The sequence below is a fragment of the Podarcis filfolensis genome (assembly GCF_964270895.1).
Source record: "Podarcis filfolensis genome assembly, chromosome: 6".
Taxonomy (NCBI): Eukaryota; Metazoa; Chordata; class Lepidosauria; order Squamata; family Lacertidae; genus Podarcis; species Podarcis filfolensis.
In genome coordinates, this window is record NC_139609.1 from 17,405,806 (window position 1) to 17,426,948 (window position 21,143).

The following is a 21,143-nucleotide window of genomic DNA, read 5'->3' on the forward strand; positions in this document are numbered from 1 at the left end:
GGGAAAGAAAAATCCATGCTTAGCTTGATTCATTGGTTTCTCTCTACCCACTCTGATCAGGTTATTTGCAGAACATAATACTTCTAAATCTTTTCCTATTCCATTTGCTCCATATCTTCAGTAGGCTATAATGTCAAAAATCTTTAGTCTTCTGATATAGCAGTTTCAACCTGTGAAGTGCTTCCAGTTAATGAAGCAATTTTGTTAACATTAATGTTGTTCCCAATAGATGTGAGAAATAACTTGTCTGTATCCCATACTATTTCATCTAGATATATTTGCATGGCTCTAAGAAGCATTGGAGGATTGCAAAAAAGGCACGATGAGAGAAATACATCTGGGCACATTGACCCATAGCCTCCTCTGTGCTTTCTATCATTTCCCATTCTGAAACTTATGCTGCCCCTTCCTCATTCCCAGCACCCGCACATCAATCCTAATTCTTATGCAACTCTAATGGTATTCTCAGAATAGTTATTGTTTCAATAAAATTATGAATGAAGAAGAGAAGAAGAAGAGTTTGGATTTGATATCTCGCTTTATCACTACCCGAAGGAGCCTCAAAGCGGCTAACATTCTCCTTTCCCTTCCTCCCCCACAACAAACACTCTGTGAGGTGAGTGGGGCTGAGAGACTTCAGAGAAGTGTGACTGGCCCAAGGTCACCCAGCAGCTGCGTGTGGAGGAGCGGCGAAGCAAACCCGGTTCACCAGATTACAAGTCTATCGCTCTTAACCATTGCACCACACACATTGTCAGGGGCTGGGCAGAGGAGGACTGGTAGAATAAAAAAAAAGCAGATGGTAAGGACTTTTCCTTGTCTTACCCGTTCCCGCTGTGAGGGTTGCTTCCTCTGCTGCCTGACTCACATATACAAAGTCGTCAATTACACTGATTTTTGTGCATGGGTAGCCTAAATATTTGATTAGAGCCATGGTTCCCAACGTGGGGCACACGCCCCACAGGGGGGCAATTTGATTTTTAAGGGGGACAACTTGTTTAGAGCATGTTAATGGCCTTTTAGGCTTCCTCCACATGAATATGAGTTCACTTTTTGAATAATAAGAATTATATGTCATGGGGGGCACCAGGATTTTACAGGTGTTTAGGTGGGTCATGGCCAAAAAAAAGGTTGGGAACCACTGGATTAGAGTAGAATCACCCCCCTCCCACACACACGCAGACCAAGTTTTAAAGTTATCTAGCAAATAAATTGGCCATGACATATATACTCATTTCTTCTGTCCTACTATAATCTCTGCTCAAAGCATTTTTGCCAAGTTTTCAGTGAACTTGATAATCATTCAAAATCCATTTGCCAGCAACAACAGCAGGATGGAACACCATAAGCCTGCTGTCTGAGCTCTGCAGCCATCACATGAGGTTCTTCTACCTAACCTTCTGCCATTTTAGGTTAGTTTATGTCCAGCAGATGGCCTTTTCAGTCATGGTGCCCAGTTGATGGATTAGCCTCCTCGCCTATGCCCACCTGCATCAGGTTAGATGTCATTTTGGAATCAGGTGAAAACCTTTTTACTTGTTCAGCACTGCATGATCCAGCATATGATGCAAGTTGCTTTGGTTATGGCTTCATCCATTCCGCTTTTGGAAGGCAGAAACTATACATGGAAATATTAAGGAAGCAGGTTTTGGCCAAACAGTAGGAGAAACCTCCTTACTGTTGGAGCGATGGAACAGTGGATCAGACAGCCTCTGGTGAGGTCTCTTTCACTGGAGGTGTTTGAGAAGAGGGTAGATGGCCTCCCATCAGGAATTCTGTACTTTCATTTTGCATTGCACGTCTTGCCTGGATGGTTAGACTCATGTAGATCCCTTTGAATGCTGTGATTCTAGGAAATAAATATATGAGTGTGTCTTGTGCAACACAGCAGACAGCTATGCTCTTTCAGGCCATCTCCAGCTCTCTGGATAATCAGCAACACTAATTTGTCTCTAGTCTAATTGTGGTAATGGTATGATGATTTGTTATGGCTGCCTAAATGTTTCACATACACAGTGCCATTTGCTTCAGTGGAATGTTTTCTCTCTGGCCATGCTGAAAGGAAGGCTGTTTGCTTATGGACACTGTCGTCGCACCACTCCTTGGTGTGTGGAGTGCCGCAGGGCGCAATCCTCTCCCTGATGCTTTTTAACATCTTTATGCGCCCCCTTGCCCAGATTGTCCGGAGCTTTGTGCTGGGCTGTCACCAATATGCTGATGACACTCAGCTCTATCTGCTGATGGATGGCCACACCGACTCGGCCCCGGACACACTGACAAGATGCTTGGAAACTGTGGCTAGATGGTTTCGTGGCAGCCAATTGAAACCAAATCCTTCAAAGACAGAGGTCCTCTGGCTGGGTCAGGATGGTATGGGGATGAGGGACCAACTCCCTTCTCTTGCGGGGGCCCAATTGGTGTCATTGCCTTCCATTAAGAGTTTGGGTGTAATCCTTGACGCCTCCCTTTCCATGGAGGCACAGGTTACAGCAACAGCCAAGGTGACATTTTTCCACCTTCGCCGCATCAAGCAGTTGGTTCCTTACCTTTCCCACCCTGACCTGGCTACAGTGATCCATGCGACGGTCAGCTCCAGGCTTGACTACTGTAATTCGCTCTACGCGGGGCTGCCCTTGAAGCTGTTCCAGAAACTCCAGCGGGTGCAGAATGCTGCAGCGAGGCTCTTCACGGGGTCTCTGCCATGGGAGCATATTCACCCAGTGCTTTTCCAGCTGCACTGGCTCCCGGTGGAGTACAGAGTCAGATTTAAGGTGCTGGTTTTGACCTTTAAAGCCCTTCACGGCCTAGGACCCTCGTACCTATGGGACCATCTCTCCGGTATGCCCCACGGAGGACCTTAAGGTCCATAAATAGCAACACCCTGGTGGTCCCGGGCCCTAAGGAAGTTAGATTAGCCTCATCCAGAGCCAGGGCTTTTTCAACACTGGCTCTGGCCTGGTGGAACGCTCTGTCTCATGAGACCAGGGCCCTGCAGGATCTGATTTCTTTCCACAGGGCCTGTAAGACAGAATTGTTCCGCCTGCCCTTTGGTTGGAGTCAATTTGATTCCCTCTCCCTCTTTCTTTTTTTCCTTTCTCCTCCTGTGATGAGGCTGCATTTTAATGTTTTTAATGTTTTAATGTTGTATTTTAAGCTTGTTTTTACATTGTACTCATTCAACTTATTTTTATTATTGGTTGTTAGCTGCCCTGAGCCCAGCCTTGGCTGGGGAGGGCGGGGTATAAATAAAATTTATTATTGTTATTGTTGTTGTTGTTGTTGTTATTGACACCTTGTCCTTCCCCTGCTTATTGAAAACACCAACCTAAATCCCCATAGGCTGTGCCCCCAAATAGATCTTTCTAAACTTGGAAGGCAATGGCATAGCCATCATGAAAGAAAGCAAAAAAACAGCCTCTCAAAGGGAATTTGAATAAATGCCTTCAGCAGGACAATTGCAGGTTGTGGATTCCGGAACACTTCCTCCATGTACAGGCTGTTCACATTTTCCTATCTGCCTGAATTGAAGCATTCTTTAACATAAGTAGTAGTCTTCTTTCCATTATCAGCCCCCTCCCCTTGCTGGTTGGGAAAGCAGATGCATATTGTGTTCTTGAATCTGCATCTGGATAGATAAAAACAATAGCATTGACATCAAGCCCACCAGCATCCCAGGCTGTCCAAGCAATCTTTGTGTTGCACAAAGTTAGCCTCTTGCAGCTGCCAGGTTTTCACACCCTGAATTATGAATGTCCTCCTCTGAATATGGTTTATTTCCTGGGATATGGTACCCTGGGACATTATGCAAGCTCTTTTCCAGCTTTTCTGTGGACCAAAGCCAGGGTTTAGCGCACACAAGGCAGTGTGAGCCAGGCCATTTCTTCCTGCTGAAGAAAAAGAAGGGGAAAGAAAGTCCTTAATATATTCAAAGATGTTTGCAAGTGCTTTGCAATCTTTTTTTTTTTTAAATTTTTTTTATTTGATTTTACAAGTCTGAAATTATAATATTTGTAGATTCCTCCTAATCTCTGGACTTCCCACCTTCCCCTCCATGGGTCCTATTGTTAACATTTTCAACTGCATATTATTAAATAGTCCATTTTTTATATCACTCCATTATCTCCATAGTACTTGCTACATTACAAGCATTATTGCAAGCCTGCTAAAGTTTTCATCTGCAAGATAAACTATAATCCCCTCCCCCCCCCCATTCTTTGCTAAAGTTTTGGTCTTCTTCATTCCTGAGCTTTCTGGTCAATTTTGTTCTTTGCAATCTCCAGTGTGTAAATTAATAGAATTATATTAAAGACATTTGTGGTTTTGCCTTTACCCTTATGTAATATAACCTGGTTATGGCAATTGTTTTTTCTTATAGTACTTTGCCCGTTCCACCTATTATGATGGAATTATGATGGCAATGCCTCTCTAAACACCCACCTGGTGCCACTCCACTCTTTCCCTCAAACCATAACTCCATGCCACCTCTTCCACTGAAGCCTTTGCCTTAATCTCGTTTCAAACCCAAACTTTAATTTGTACCCTTTCTACCCTTTCCATTTCCCCCCAGTTGGTCTCCACCTGTCAAAATTTAGATTGTAAGCTCCCTGGAGACAACAAGTCTCTAGAGACCTGTTGTTTAGAAGCTCCAGACTGGAGTGGTCTTCTACTTTTGGAAGAACCTCCTCTGGTGGACAGACAGGACTGGCAGCCTCAGACAGGACCTGTCTGGCTTGCAGTTAGCAGGACTGTGGTGGAGCAGATCCTCAAGCTGTTGATGCCAAAGTTATTTCTCCCTGCTTTTTGGTTTCCCGCTGCTTGCCTTCCCTCTTCTAACTAGGGAATGGAACAATTTCCACCTGGTTTGGGGCTAAGAAACAAGAGCATTGTTTTAGGCTTCTCGGCTTAGATTTCCACCACCCCACAACACTGCTGAACCGAATGAACTAGGGTTACTTGCAAGGCCATTTTAAGCATATCTGGCACCACGGAGCAAAGATCCCTCCAGTCCCTCTCCTCCGTTTCCCAGTGTTGTCGACCTGTTTTAAGGGGGGGGGACCCCAAAGTTGTTGACCTTTTTTAGGAAAGGCTGCTCCTGCCCTCTCTCACTGCTGCCCCATGCTGCTCCCGCATTGGCTCCCGCAGCAGAATCATGGTGTGGGGCGGGGCAGGCGGGCACGATGGGGGCGGCATGGGGGGGCAGACGGGGGTCTTGTCCAGGCAGGGACAGGCGAAGCGAGCTGGGCCGTCCGCATCGCCGCAGCAGAGAAGTGCGCTCACTCAGCCGCAGTCTCGCCATCCTTGCTTGGGGAGGAAAGGGGGGGAGGAGAGAACGTGACTGGGAGGGGATCGGGCAGGGGAAGGAAACGTGGTTTGTGTGAAGGAGTGTAGAGGTGGTGGGGGTAACAGGAAGAGGCAGGCTCCATGTAAGGCGGTGGAGAAGCAGGGGAAGGTGGGAGGGGCACTGGGGGCAGCAGTTGCAGAGTGTAGCCTCGAGCGCGGGGATCTTTTGAGGTAGAGTGGACGGGGAGCAGTGGTAGAGTCATGTTTATTATATGCAGGGCTTGGGATGCAAGCACACACCACGCAGCCAAGGAGGTGGTGTGTTGCGGAGCCAGCGGAGAGAGCTCCGGACTGTGGGAAAGCATCCGGAGCCTTCCCACCTCCGACGGGTGCTGGAGGCGTGCAGGCACCAAGTCCCCGCTCTACCTCACTTACCTCCCCGCTCTCCCCTCCCCGGTCTCTCCGCCTGGCGCCCTCCTCTGCTTGGCGCTCTGGCTCACCGCGCCACTACGCCCAATGGTAAAGACGTCCCTGGTTACCTGGAACAAGCAGACAGACTCCACAAGGAACAGCAGCATGCCCATTCCTCAGGAACATCAAGTGCTTCCCAGCAGACCCCTGGACTGGAGCTGTTTCTTACCTCGTGGAGTGAAAAGCTATCCCAAGCAGTTGGACACACTTCAGGTCTGCCACAGCAGAGCTGAGTCTTCTTCTCCCCACCCATTTTGGACTGGGAGTAGAGACAAGGTCCGAAGGACACCAAGTCAGGAAAACATCTTTGCCACCACAGGGTCAGCTCTGTCCCACCAATAGTGCCTCACCAATGCGCCTTGCCTTTTGCAGCCGCAACGGAGTCAGAGACCCTGTGTAGACAAGCTCTCTCCCCTTAGGCAGTGAGTCATGTCAGTTCCTTGCAGTGCCAACTTGAAAAAAAATATGGTGGGGGCCCAGATAAGCCCTGCCCCACATAACTGGTCATGTGATACAGTGCACACACACCCCATTTGAATGGGAATGCCCATCAACTTTGTGGGGGCCCAGCCCCCTCAAATATTTTATTGTGGGGGGGCAAATCCCACACGGCCTCTAGGAGTTGGCTCTTATGGTTCCTTGCTTGGGGGCACATTTCTTCTGAACTTTATGTCCCTAGGAGAGGGAGTCCATATAAAGTTCCTGCCATGGACCAGAAATGGAATAGACCAAGAAAATCATTGTAAAAGGGCTACCCCAATGACATCCTGAGAGGAAAAGATATAAGAAATGTAATATGAGTAAGTCACTGCTATACAATCTGCAGTGGCAGATTCATAGGACACAAAAGCATTGGTCTCACCCTCTTTCAGAATTACATCCTAATGAGGAATTATCTGGCTCTAGAGCCTTTTTCAAAGAAAGAAAATGAAGTGACCTCATAGTCACCATCACCTTCTGTCTCTTGGCAACAGCGGGGGGAGCACACTCCTTTCTCACAGGTCTGGCACTGACTCAGAATCTGACTAGACCTCTTTCCCTGAGCAGGGAGAGCTATCAGAAGAGGAAGGTAGAAAGGTCACAGGTCAAGAAAGGTTTTTCTCTCCCAATTTATTTCTTCCTCAAGGTTCTCAGGGTTCTAGAACTACAGGAACAATATGAGGATGCTGGCAGATGGAAGGCATCTAAAGAGGCCAACCAGGGCCATCTTACTCATAGGTGCTAAGGGTGCGGGGCACCCAGGCGCCGGGCTCTCAGGGGCGCTAGGCTGAGAGTCTGGGGCCAAGATTTGGAGTCCAGGGATTGGGAGAGCCAACAGCCGCTGCCAAGTGGAACAAAACCATGGCGGTGCACTGCAGCTCTTCTGCTCTGACCTCCTGCATGCCTGGGATTGGCGGGCTGTCAAGAGGCCCGCCCAGTGCATGCTGCTCACATGAGCCTCAGACTCAACTGTTGTTGCGCTGGGGTCTGCTTGCCCCCCGCCCCCCCCCTAGCGCCCGGCCCCAGCCTTGCTCTGCTGCCGCCTCGGGTTCCTCTGTTGCTGCTGAGGCAGCCAGCCAGGCCAGCTCTGCCATGCACTTTGGGCAACTTGGGGGGGAGTGTGCCAGGTGGACCTTTGCACCCTGGCACCGCATAAGCTTAAGATGGCCCTGAGGCCAACGCTGCTTTTCCCTAGAGGATTTTGACATTTTCTCTCATCCTCCCTCCTGCAGTACTTGACAGAGTAATCCAAAAGGAACAGGGCACACCTGTCAGAAGTTGGGCGCCTTATTGTATCACCTCCGTATTTTACACTGTGAACCAAGAATTGGGGGGGGGGGAGTCAGCTGGCAGTTTGCATCAGTGGGATGCTTCGTTTGGTAGACGAATTAATCAGCTACAAAGTCGTTCCCAGGGTTAGGGAAATTGTCTAGAAAATGTGTAGGTATTACTTGTTCTAATGGGTAGTGAATCAAACTGCAAAGCCTCCCCTGCTTTAAAATGGTTTAACTTGTTGCCGTGCTAAAAAGTAAAAATACAGGTTGAGGTTTGGGGGGGGGAGGGGGAAAGATGGTCTGAGCCATTGTTACTCACCTCATACCTAGGTGCTCTGCCACTCAACCCAATACAAGGAGCCAGTAAATGTCCAAAAGTTCAGCATGCTTTGTAGTGGAGGCAACCAAGGATGGAGAGGAGATATCTGCTTGGTGGCAGTGGCAAGAATTGTTGTTTAGTTGTTGTTGTTGTTGTCTTCCTTTCCCCTCATGGTTCAAGCTAAAGCCTATGCTGTCACACCATGCCATCCCTTTTTCTGTTGAAACATACTGAATAAGTATGGCTGGCCATTTGAAATGATAGCAGAGGAGCTTCCCAACAGGTGAGGCATTGTAGCAAACCAGACGTTATACTATTTTCACACAAGGGGCATGTTATCTATCCATTGTTTTCCTGTGTGCATTGCAGGAAGGAAAATGTGTTCATGATTGAGCTGCAAACCAGCTCTGAGTTGGTTTTGTCTTTGCCTTTGTAACACAACCACCTGCAGACATACCACAGGATCATACGCCCACTAGGAGTTGAATTAGTTTCTCCATGAGAGTTGTCACAGCTGGAACCAAACTGAAGAGAAAGAAAGCCTCTGCCTGACGCAGAAAGAAAAACTTCCTAAATAAATAATAGTAGGATTTAGGTGCTACCTCAAGGGACAGATGCGAAGGAACAAATAAGTCAACATTCTGTTTTAGATGCTTGGTAATAGGTCACTTCCCTGCTGCTCAGCTTATTGTAAACACTTCACATATCAGATGATGTATTCCCTCCGTGATTCTCTTGGAGCTGGTTTGATCCTCTTTGAGTCACTAAGCAATAGCACATCTGTAGCAGGCAAAGGCCTCCCCCAAGCAATTGCTCTTACTGCAGCATGAAGCTGATATGACTTTGCTAAACTCAAAAAGCCTTTTTGAGATTAGAATGAAGTTGGGTGCTGTCTGCACACACATAACCGAATAAAACTTGCTGTGGTGGGAAAGCTTCAAACAAGCTGAAACAAATTTTGAATTTTTGGACAGACTGGTTTGATGAGCTCAAGCCACTTGTATTATTTCATATTTTAGCAGCATCAAGGAGGCTCTCCCATCTTTGATAGTTTTATGGGGTTCATTTTAATTAATTTATGTTTTCTTCTTCTTGCCTCATTCTCAAATGACTTCGCTTGCCTTCCTCCTATGGTCAATATATGCATCCCCACTGCTGAGGCAATGAGGAGGCAATCCTTCTCTTCTCAACCCACCTCTGCACAACACAAACTAGAAATGTCATTTTTTAGGCCTTCTGATTGCCAAAAGAAATGGGCAGTTTTCACTGGGGAAAGGGGGGAGGATGTTTACAAGAAGTATCCTGTCTGTCACTTACAAAATCTATTTGTAACTAGCATGTCATTTGGGTAGTTCACATCTTTTTGAAATATTGCTACAACAATTAAAAACTAAAAAAACAGATATGCTTACTCCAGAACAATGTTTTTTCATATACTCTTTAGCACATCTTCATTCTTTTAATAATTTTTGGTCCAATTGTCCCCTTATGAATGCTGTGAGTCTTGCCAGATTTATATATTCACAAAATTTAATTTGCCATTCTTTCATTGATGGATTTTTTCTCCCTTCCCAATTTATTGCTATAAGCATCCTGGCAGCTGTTGTAGCACAGAGGAATATTTTCCTTTGATTGTCAGAAATATTGTTTGTGATTATATCTAAAAGGAATGCCTCCTGTTTTTTACTAAAAGATATTTTAAACATCTTTTTGATTTCTTCATATATTTCATTCCAAAATTGTTTAATAGGTCAGCATTCCCACCACATGGGAACATTGTTCCTATTTCTTTCTTGCATCTCCAACAGGTATTTGATTTTAATTTGTAAATTTTAGCCAATTTTACCGGAATTAAGTACCATTGCTACACCATTTTCATCAAATTTTCTCTGATTGTGTAACATGCCGTAAATTTAATATCATGTTAAATATCGGTATGTAATGAATGATGCTTTGAGGGTTAAAGAAAGAGAAAAATGGTGTAAAAAGTATAAAGATAGAAATAATCTACATTAGACACAACAACTTAGAAAGAGTAAAAATTTTGAGGTCTTAGAACAGAGGAAGGAAGTCAATGTGTGTATATGTATGTAATGACTAGATTAGAATGATGATATGGTTTTATTTGTAGATGTGTATTTTTTGTTTTTTGTTCTTTTTTCTTTTCTTTTTCTTGTTTGTACTGTTTTATTTGGGATTCAATGTTTGTAATTTTTGTTGTAATTTTGCGTTGAAAATAAAAAAAAAATTAAAAAAACCCTAAAAAACAATTAAAACAGATTACAATCTCAGGATTGAAACTTGTTCATGTCTTATCCACATATGGGGCAACTGAGTGTTGACTGGGGTGAGTGGCTTTGATGCTATGTTTTTAGGTCCACGCCTGGTGCCAGCTCCACTTCCTGTGTGGATTCCACTATGCATTGTCCACACTTGCCTATAAGGAAACTTCAGTCTGTGATCTCCAGCTCCTGTGCTGGATAGTCAAAGGATGGGGAACACCTAAAGTGATTGGTGTCCCAATGTGGGATTGACACATGAGCAGAAGCTCATACTACATTTTCCCCTCTTACATACAGCTGTGCACAATCTGCATTTGTTCTAGGTAAAGTAAAGGAACCCCTGACCAGTAGGTCCAGTCGTGGCCGACTCTGGGGTTGCGGCGCTCATCTCGCTTTAATGGCCAAGGGAGCTGGCACACAGCTTCCGGGTCACGTGGCCAGCATGACTAAGCCACTTCTGGTGAACCAGAGCAGTGCACGGAAATGCCGTTTACCTTCCCGCCGGAGTGGTACCAATTTATCTACTTGCACTTTGACGTGATTTCGAACTGCTAGGTTGGCAGGAGCAGGGACCGAGGAATGGAAGCTCACCCTGTCACGGGGATTCGAACCACTGACCTTCTGATCAGCAAGTCCTAGGCTCTGTGGTTTAACCCACAGCGCCACCCACGGAAGTGGTAAAAAAGAAAGATAAAGGACCCCTGAATGGTTAAGTTCAGTCAAAGGTGACTTTGGGGTTGCAGCACTCATCTCACTTTTAGGCTAAGGGAGCTGGTGTTTGTCCACAGACAGCTTTCCAGGTCATGTGCCAGCATGACTAAACCACTTCTGGCACAACAGAACACTGTGACGGAAACCAGAGTGCAGTGGTACCTATTTATCTACTTGCACTGGCATGCTTTCGAACTGCTAGGTTGGCAGGAGCTGGGACAGAGCAACGGGAGCTCAACCTGTCATGGGGATTCGAACCGCCGACCTTCTGATCGGCAAGCCCAAAGGGCTCAGTGGCTTAGACCACAGCACCACCCGCTCCCCTTTTGCATGTGGAACAATACATTTGCAGCATAGGGTGCATCAGTTCAAAGAGGAATAAAACTAAAATCAAGGTCCTTTGGCCCTAACCAGTATGGACAATGGTTAGAGAAGATGGGAGTTGTAGTCCAGCAGTATCTATACAGCACTACATTGTCTATCTTTGCTACAGGCTAATGGCACAGAGTGCTGGCCTAACACTGCGGAGATCTGGGCTCAAATCGGGACTCAGACATAAAACTTTCTGGGTCATCGCAGTCTCTCAGCCTAACCTACTGCACAAGGTTTCTGTGAAACAACCATGTATTCTGCCCTGCGCTGCTTGGAAGGAGGCAAGAGAGAAATTCAACAAACACCAGTATGTTGTCATGGCTTCCTCAAACTATCGTGTGAATTGTTGTATGAAGCAGCTGCTATGAATATGCTGAGAGAAATATAATTTTGCAGTTTGCTGGGGAAAGAGAAACAACTGCAAAAGTAACTTCTGGTGTACATAATTGGTATGTCCACAGTAAACGAAGGTTTTAAAATATACTAGCATCACAATGCAATATGATCTGGGACTTTGTTTTGATACCAGTGGCTTCATTTAGCTTGAATGCATGCAGAATTCGAAAATAAACTCTCCCTCTCTTGTCAGTGGCATTCTAAGGACTTTGACATTTAGTCAAGGTGACCACAAGTAGCTAACTTTTTCTCTCTCTCTTCATTTAACAAAATCGATAATGCAAATCGCAATGTCTTAGAAATACCAGGGCGAGGGTCAGCTTTATAGAAAATTCACTTTAACTTGCATCATTGCATCTTATTACAGAGAGAGGGTAGGGAGAAGTCACTGGTTTAATTAATGCCTATGCTATGTGGTGCTGAAGGGACAGCTTATACAGGCAGCCTGCCAATGGGGGGCTTTTATTTTGCTTCGTTAATAAAGGGGAACAAATGGTCTAATTTGAAGCTTGCCTACTTGTCTTTTGTTAGGTGCCAAGCTGTCAACGCGAACACATGCAAGCATGGAAAGGGATTTTGACGCTCAGCAGCTACAGCATGCTTCGGTGGTCATAACTGATAACTTGGTTGTAGTGCAGAACAAGTCCAGTTATTTTACATATAACATACATCAAAGCCCAGGGCAAGTGCAGATTTTTTTTGGGGGGGGGGTGTTCTTTCTTCCTTCTCCTCTTGTTCTTCTCATTTCAGCCTGGATATAAGATTCAGAAATTAATTCAGGAAAGCAACAATGCGAGGAAGCGGAGCAGAAAAAAGCCCACCTGAGTCTTTGGGATGGGTGATGCATTTAAATCTGCATAAACATATGAATGTAGCCCCTCTGAGATCAACCCCTGCAAAAACTCTGAGCTGATGCCTTTCCAAGGAGAAATGAAAGCAGTGGGGATTTTCAGGAAGAGGTATCAGTGGACAGGAAGGCATAGAGTATGAACAGTTTATTGGCCCAGGAACAGGCACCAGCAGTGGGAAACATTTTAACAAAAATTCAGAGGAGCCTCTAAGACCTTCTGCCATAACTGAAACAGCAGGCCTAAGAAACTGCCCAGGTCAGGTAGCCCTCAAACTACCAGGTCCTTATCGCTAAAGGAGTATCAACCAATTACAAACTCTGCCATTACAGGGGAGAGAAGAAGAGGATAGGGAGTCTCACCAATGCATCACCTCTTCCCCATGTTCCTGCCATTTCAGCAGTTTTAGAACCATGAGGCCTTTAGTGTTCTGGGACAGCCCTTGTGACTCACAGAATTGTAAGGAAATTCTAAACTGCCATGTGAGTCTTTCAGAAGAACAGAATCATCTTTCATGAGAGAAATTGGAGGCTAGGTTTTGGGCCCAGCGCAACGCCCAAGATCACCATTGCCATAGAATCAGTGAGAAGGAGGGGGGAAATGCCTTGATGCAACGAAATCCATACTGGGCTTAGTAGGGGGTGGTTTATTATTATTATTATTATTATTATGTTGTTGTTGTTGTTGTTGTTGTTGTTGTTGTTGTTGTTGTTGTTATTTGTATACCGCCATATACCCGCAGGTCTCAGGGCAGTTAAAACATAAAATCACAATATAAAAACACAAAATGCATAATAATAAATAAATGAAATGGAAAACAAAAACAAACAAGTAACCTCCCCCCTCAACACATTTTAAAATGGCACTAGGTGTCAATCAGTCAAAGACCTGGTTAAAGAGGAACACCTTTGCCAGGTGCCTAATGTCAGGAGCTCGTCCTACACTCGAGTAGGACCCTGGTAGAGACACATACATGACTGGCATGTTCTCTCCCTCCTGGTCAGTTGTTCGGGAGCTTCAAAAGCTTTCTTCTGCCTGAACATCACAGTGACTGATGCCAACAGACACCGGCACACTTAGGGTCCGCAGAGTCTGCACAGTTTGCGTGACAGACCTCAGCAACTCAGCATTTTGGCTAACCTACTTTGTTTATATGTAACTAAACACACATGGAGCACTGCAACATGGCTCCTTCTCTCTCTAGCATCAGACAGCAAAGAGAAAAAGAACAAAGGACAATAGTCCCACTTCACGGAACACAGTAACACAAACATCCTGTCTCCGTCACTTCCCACTCTGTGGAGTCAAAACATATACCATCATGTGATAGACAAAAATCCCATGACTGCAATCATGGAGCAGGAATTCTAACACCTAAACGTGTATAATGAAGGCTTCAGCTGAACCTCCCTAAAAGGAGCTGGTAGCAACCTGACTTCCTGAATTATGATCAGAAGTGCTTCCTTAGCCAAACCCACAGGCTTCACACTTTAAGCCATTAGGTTATATAACTAAACTAAATGATAGCATTCATTTTCATGTCCCCTTCATACTGGGGGAATCTCACCCCCCCTTCCCCATTTTTCAGATGATATATATCCATAGGGAAGTGTGTTATATGGATTTTGTGTTAAGTCGTTTTCTATTCCGCCATCAATCCTCAAAATTATAGTCACACTGACTTTGCCTCAACTGTGTATTCCCCAATGTTCCCTTCATCTGATGCATTTTAAAAGAATAAAGTCTTGTTCATTTTGTGTGAGAGAGGGAGAGGTGGAACAAAAAGGAAAACAACTTCATGTGAACAGTGTTGTTCTACTTGACCTTCAGTTTCCAATAATAGTTCGTAATACAAAGTATTTCCTCAGAACAGCTGTTGTGGATATGCTTCTGTGCCTCCCCGGGTTTAATGGCTTTTTAATAGGTAGAATTGTTTGAAGCATTCCGCCGTTAAAAAATATTTCTCACTTCTTAAATAAAGGAGAGTGTCTTATTGACTTTTAAAGAATTACACTATTTTTATGCATTGGAGCTGTTCTCACCTAATTCCTTTCCCACTTCTTCGCTTCTGGAACAGCTAAGTAGACCTACAGGCGGCAATCCTATGCAGACTTCTTTGGAGTAAGTCTGATTCCCTTTTTACCTCATTGGGATCAGGCTGTTAGGGCACGTTCACACAGAATGTGTTGCGTAATGGATGGCAGGAAAATCAAGTGTGGGAATTTGCATGTGTGAGTGAGAAACATCACTTTGAATCAGTTCAAAAGCTCTGTACTTGTCAGATTATTGGTGGTGCAGCAAGCATCAGGGCCCTCCTCAACTGTTATACTACTGAGGAAATTTTTGTGACCGGCTTTTAGACTTGCTCAATGTTCTAGAACAGCTGTGTCTGTATTCTTTATTATTCTTTATCAAACTTATTAGTTGCTTGTCACCTGAAGGTCTCCTTGTGACTTACGGCAAAGAACAATATACAGTACATACCGGTAATAGGTAAAGGTAAAGGACCCCTGGATGGTTAAGTCCAGTCAAAGGCGACTATGGGGTTGTAGCGCTCATCTTGCTTTCAGGCTGAGGGAGCCGGCATTTGTCCACAGACAGCTTTCTGGGTCATGTGGCCAGCATGACTAAACCACTTCTGGTGCAACGGGACACCATGATGGAAACCAAAGTGCACAGAAACACTGTTTACCTTCCTGCTGCAGTGGTATCTATTTATCTACTTGCGCTGGCATGCTTTCGAAATGCTAGGTTGGCAGGAGCTGGGACAGAGCAACGGGAGCTCACCCCGTCGCAGGAATTCGAACGGCCGACCTTCTGATTGGCAAACCCAAGAGGCTTAGTGGTTTAGACCACAGCACCACCCACATTATGTACCTTTAGTACATAATACCATGGGGGGGGGGAAGAAGGGAAACCATATAATATATTAATATTTCATATAAGCTTACATCGGGGGGGGGCATACCAGCCATATAAATGCTAGTGAGCAACATTAACAAAAACTCAACCACCACCACCCCAATTTAAAAAATCGCTCACATTGAACCAACATTTCCCCCCATTTAACCTGCCCATCCCATCCAGAAGTCTGGTGTCAAGGCCAGCTCTTACAAATCAGTGGAAGGTGGATTGGCAAAGACTTCTCAATCCCTCTTCCACTCCCTTGGATCAAAAAGCCTTCTGTCCATAGAGGGGCACCAACTGTGTGCTCTGTTTGCAACACAGTTCCAACACTTATTTTAAGTTCTTTTCTTTTATATCCCTGGAGTCCAAGACTCAGGAACCACTGCTCAAGTCTTTGCTTGGGATAGAAAAGGAAGAAGCATTCATCGTCTGCACTTTTTGCAGCCGACTGATCCAATTTGACAATTTCAAACTTGCTTGCGGATTGGAACTCAGCGCCTGATCAGATTTCACACATCTCTGGAATTTGCAAAGTAGTGTGCAACAAGTGTGCACAAAAATGTGCATTTTATGGTTAATATGTGTATCTTCTGGAGAAATGCACTGCAAAGCACTGAAAAAATAGGATTCGTCTCAATAATTTTATGCATTATTACTGCTTGTGTATTTTTAGAAACTGCCCTGGGAGCACAATGGCATGATGGATGTTCTACAGATTGGAGGAATAAACAAACAAATCTGCTTTATATTTTGGAAATTTGTTGTTGTTAAGATATCATTACTAAATATTGCATGAAAGTTCCTGAAATAAAGGAGCAGGTTTTCATCTATGTTTGGATAAAATTGGATGCCATTTTTCATCAATATGGTGGACTAAATCTTCCAGAGCCGCATTTTTTTGTTTCTTAGAATTCCCAAGCAAAGATGAGTATGAGGCTGTTAATAAATAAATAACAGGAGATGAAAAACATTTCATCCAACAATTTGAGACATACCAGACAAAAGAGAATCAGTTTCCTTCCAACTGAACAGTTTCTGGAGGTGGAATAGAAGCAAGGCGACAACTGACTTATCCCAGGAGCAGGATGAACATTTTATAAAGGTACAAAACACAAAGTTGAGTCTCACATCATCATTGTCAAGATGACTGGAAAATTAGTAGTCTGAACCAAACCAAAATGCTAATTTTCATCTGCTTTAGAAAGATTAATTTTTGTGTGAGAGAAAGCTATGGAAGAATGCTTTGCTTAAACACATTCACCCATTTTTCCCTACCCAAAACTAAACAAATATCAAAAATCCATAGCTGTGCTTTCAAATAGATTCTGTAATAAAGTTGAATCAATACTACACATGGCTAGGAAATATAACCAAATAACAATGACAAACATGCAATTTCTAATCCTATTTAAACACACTTTGAATTACTAATCTGTTACAAGTTATAGTATGTAATAGACATTTTAGCAAGGGAAAGGTGAATTTTTTCTCCTTAAGTGATGGACATTTTACTCCTGTATCCCTAATATTCAAGGGAAGACTTTGCCAAGATACAGTAAAACCCTGTTATATTAATAATGCTTAGGCTTTCCTTCCATGTATATTATTTCTCAAAGAGCTAACAAATAAAAAATTAGTGAGACTTAACACCATGTTGCTGTGTATCCCCATCTTTAAGAGGAGTTCTCCAATTTTACAGGAGTCTTGTAAACTGTTCAGGCCTCTTTGGAGGGAAGGGATTGCAGGATGAAGGATAAGGGATAAAAGTAATCAATCCCCCCCCCTCGAGGGCTGTGTGATCATTTTGTAGCTACATAGCCAATGGATTTGAGGAGAGTACCCCTAGAACCAGGCAAAGGGCCTTCTTGGTAGTGGCGCCCTCCCATCAGATGTCAATGACATAAACAACTATTTGACTTTTAGAAGACATCTGAAGGCAGCCCTGTTTGGGGAAATTTTTAATGTGTGGTTTTTATTCTGTTTTTAATCTGTTGGCAGCCACCCAGAGTGGCTGGGGAAAACCAGCCGGATGGGTGGGGTATAAATATTATTATTATTATTATTATTATTATTATTATTATTATTATTATTATTAGCTGGTGATGTGTTTTCCCCCATTTATGGGTGGGGTGAATTTGTCACACTCCTCCTCTCCTAGAAAAAAAGTACAGGCAATATTTTCCTATGGGAGAATGTTATGGCCTGAGGGCAATATTTCTCAATGGGGAAAGGTGGTGATAGACTATGTAAATCTGTTCTGCCCTGCACTCTCCCTTCTTAATCAGCAACAACCCTCTCGTCCTTTTTCAGTGTGGGCCTACAAGCTAGTCTTCTGCTTTCCAGGGGCTGAGTAGATATATTTTTGGGAAACTCTAATTTGCTCTGGGTTTTCTCTTTTTCACCTACTCCACACTGTTGAGTGATGTGGTCTGTTGGAGTGATGTTCCTTCAATTTGGGTAATTGGTATGTAGTCTGGACAGGTGAGAAGATTTCAGAAATGATGACAGTGATGGGTTGTGGGCATCTTTTAGTCACTGTTGTCAGGCATGGCCTGTGGGTACTGGGGACCTTTTGACCCGATGGGCACATTGGAGTGAACTTTGGTCAACAAGGCTATATGAATAAATGAGTAAATTAAGATACTTTGGAGTATGCAGAAAATATATATATGTAAATTAAGGAACAGCAGAAAGAGGGGGAAGAAAGTCGAGTTTTGAAATGTTAAAATGATTGTAAAATTTATGAAATGTATAAAATTGAAAATCGTAAATTATAAAAAAGGAATGTCCTCCTGGACATTTTTGTCCTCTAGGAAGAAAGCCACAAGTGGGGTGCCACAGGGTTATGTCCTGGGCGCATCGCTGTTCAATGGCTTTACAAATGACTTGGATGAAGGAGCTGAGGGGATGTTCATCAAATTTTCAGATGACACTAAACTGGGAGCTAATGCTGCAGAAGACAGAATCAGAATTCAAAATGACATTAACAGATTGGAGAACTGAGCACTGTTGGTACTAAAGGGTTAAGAGGTAACAAGTCACTCTAATCACTGAGCAGCTGGAAGTCATTAAGCATCCAGGAATGTGAGTTAGTTTGTATAAATAGTCAGTTCACCCGTGTGTTTTCCCCCCTTGACCTGACTCGCAGACTCAGTTTGTGGCCATGGGCGTGTTTGCTGATATGAGTTAAGTTTAGAGTAAAGTTTCTTTATGCGGGAGATAAAAGCATGTGTGCTTTATCGCCAGGGTTTTTCTTTTGTAAATAAAGTTTTTTCCTGAGTTCCAAAGTGCTTGCTCCAGGATTCTTCATTGAAAGGTACTGACTCTCCTGCCTTCTTCAACCGCTGCACAAAATTCTCTGCTGAGATAAGATTTATGGCGTTGGAAGCGCACTGGACGTTTACTTAATATTAAACCAATTAAAGTTTAATGGACAAGCACAAGCTAACAAAATGAATTTCAATAGGGACAAATGTAAGGTTTTGCATTTAGGCAGAAAGAACCAGATTCACAAATATGGGATGGGGGGGCACCTGGCTTACTAGCAGTACAAGTGAAAAGGATCTAAGGGTCTTGGTGGATCACAAGCTTAACATGAGTCAACAGTGTGATGTAGCAGCAAAAAAAGGTAATGCTATTCTTGGCTGCATCAACAGAAGTATCATGTCCAGATGAAGGGAAGTAATTGTGCCACTCGATTCTGCCTTGGTCAGGCCACACCTGGAATACTGTGTCCAATTCTGGGCACCACAGTTTAAGAAGGATGTTGTCAAGCTGGAACATGTGCAGAAGAGGGTGACCAAGATGATCAAGGGTCTGGAAACTAAGCCTTACGATGAACGCTTGAAGGATCTGGGTATGTGTGCTGGTCCCGTGGGTTACCCAAGAGGCGGGGTCCAAGTCTGGTCCATGGTTAAAGGTGCAACATGAAGGCAGTCCGTAGTAGCTGACACTGGGTGCAGAGCAGGGAGTCGGGTGAAGTCAGGAACAGACATGCAAGCAGGGAGCCAGGGCGTGTCAGTAGCTCAGGCAGGAAAGCAGGACAGGGTTCAGGCAGGAACTAGCAATCAACAATGTTCCTCCAGCAATTTGGGACCGGGGCTGGCCGGCTTTTATCGGCCTGAGGCATAGGGTGGCCCCGATTCTCTGGTGACTCGCCTCTCCTGGCCTGGAGGCGAGCACTCCTCCTGCGGGAACTTAGTTCCCTCCGCCTCCCTGCCCTGAGCCTCTGCAGCTCAGGAGAGATTGGAGGGTTACCGGACCCAGAGGCAACCTCAGCTTCCTCTGACGGGGCTGAGAGTGGAGCACCTGCAGGCAATGGGTCCTCCATCACCTCAGAAGCCAGAGCAGACTCAGCTGGTGCCTGCACCTGAGGATCCAGCACAGGTGAGGACCCTTCAGGCTCATGCCCCAGCCCCAGCTCAGCTGGTTCTGGAGGTGGGGAATCCTGTGCAGGCTGGGATCCCTCAGGTTCAGCATCCGAGTCCGAATCCCAGGCCATCACAGTATGTTCAGCCTGGGAATGAGAATTCTGAGAGGAGATCTGATAGCCATCTTCAAATATCTTAAAGGCTGTCACATGGAAGAGGGAGGATGCTTATTTTCTCCTGCTCTGGAGGGTAGGACTCAAACCAATGACTTCAAGTTACAAGAAAGGAGATTCCAACTAAACATTTGTAGAAAAAACTTTCTGACAGTAAGAGCTGTTTGGCAGTCGAACAGATTCCCACGAGAGGTGGTGGGCTCTCCATCCTCAGAGGTTTTTAAGCAGAGGTTGGCTGGCCATCTGTCAGGGATGCTTTCACTGAGATTCCTCCATTGCAGGGGGTTGGACTAGATGGGATGGGTCCCTTCCAGCTGTACGATTCTAGGAATCTGATGCATCTAACCTAACTTATTTCAAAGGGTTGTTATGGGGATTAAATGAGGAGGGGGAAGAGAACCATATATGCCATCTTGAACTCCTTGGACAGAAAGCTGGGCAAAAAACAGCAACAACAATGTAATAAAAGAGCTTGATAGAAGAGGTGCCTTAGCTGCAAGTTTCCTGGCAGCAGCATCACTGCAGCTTACCGGAAAAGGGGTAAGGTGCGTGGGGGCAGCCAGCACTGTGCAGGTGAATGCTGATAGGAATGCCCTGCCTTTCTCTTTTTTATATATATTTTATTTATGGTTTTCAGTTTTATACAAACCATACATCGAGAAGAAACTGCAGTCTCTGTTGTGCCTCATTCCTTTTTTATTTTTTATGATTTTCAATTTGATACATTTCAATAATTTTACAATCATCTTAACATTTCAAAACTTGACTTCCTTCCCCCTCTTTCTGCAATTCCTTAAATTTGTTTTTTATATTTTCTGCATATCCAAATTATCTTTATTTGCTCATTTATTCAGCTACTTTAAATACTCTTATAAAACTGCAGGTTATTACAATAATCCTGCCAATCTTCTTATCTGTTTACAGTTTATTTCTAGATATTCAATAAACCATTTGCATACATGAATAAATTTCTATACAATTTAGGTAGTTCTGTCCCTATAATTCCTAAAAGAAAACCTTCTGGGTTTTTTAAAAAAATAAAAGTTATTTTGTATATCCTTTTCCATTCATTATATATCATTTTCCAGTAAGCTTTAACCTTACTGCAAGACCACCACATATGATTAAAAGAATCTTCTTTCTCTTTACACTTCCAACACTTATTTGATTTTGATTTATACATTTTTGCCATTTACTCGGTGTTAGGTACCATTGATATAACATTTTCATATAATTTTCTATCATGCTGTAAGTTTTATA

At 44.1% G+C, this 21,143-nt stretch overlaps 1 long non-coding RNA gene across 3 annotated transcripts in view; it reads right to left on the reverse strand.

The window, feature by feature from the left end:
* Nucleotides 1-3,754: 3,754 nt before the first annotated feature.
* LOC310765440 overlaps nucleotides 3,755-21,143 on the reverse strand; it is a 30,554-nt gene continuing 13,165 nt past the window's right edge. For all 3 annotated transcript variants that reach the window (XR_014549582.1, XR_014549583.1, XR_014549584.1), the window contains exons 3-4: nucleotides 4,630-4,867; nucleotides 3,755-3,887 (exon numbers count right to left, since the gene is read on the reverse strand). This is a non-coding gene — a long non-coding RNA (uncharacterized lncRNA). The remainder of the gene's footprint in view (nucleotides 3,888-4,629; nucleotides 4,868-21,143) is intronic.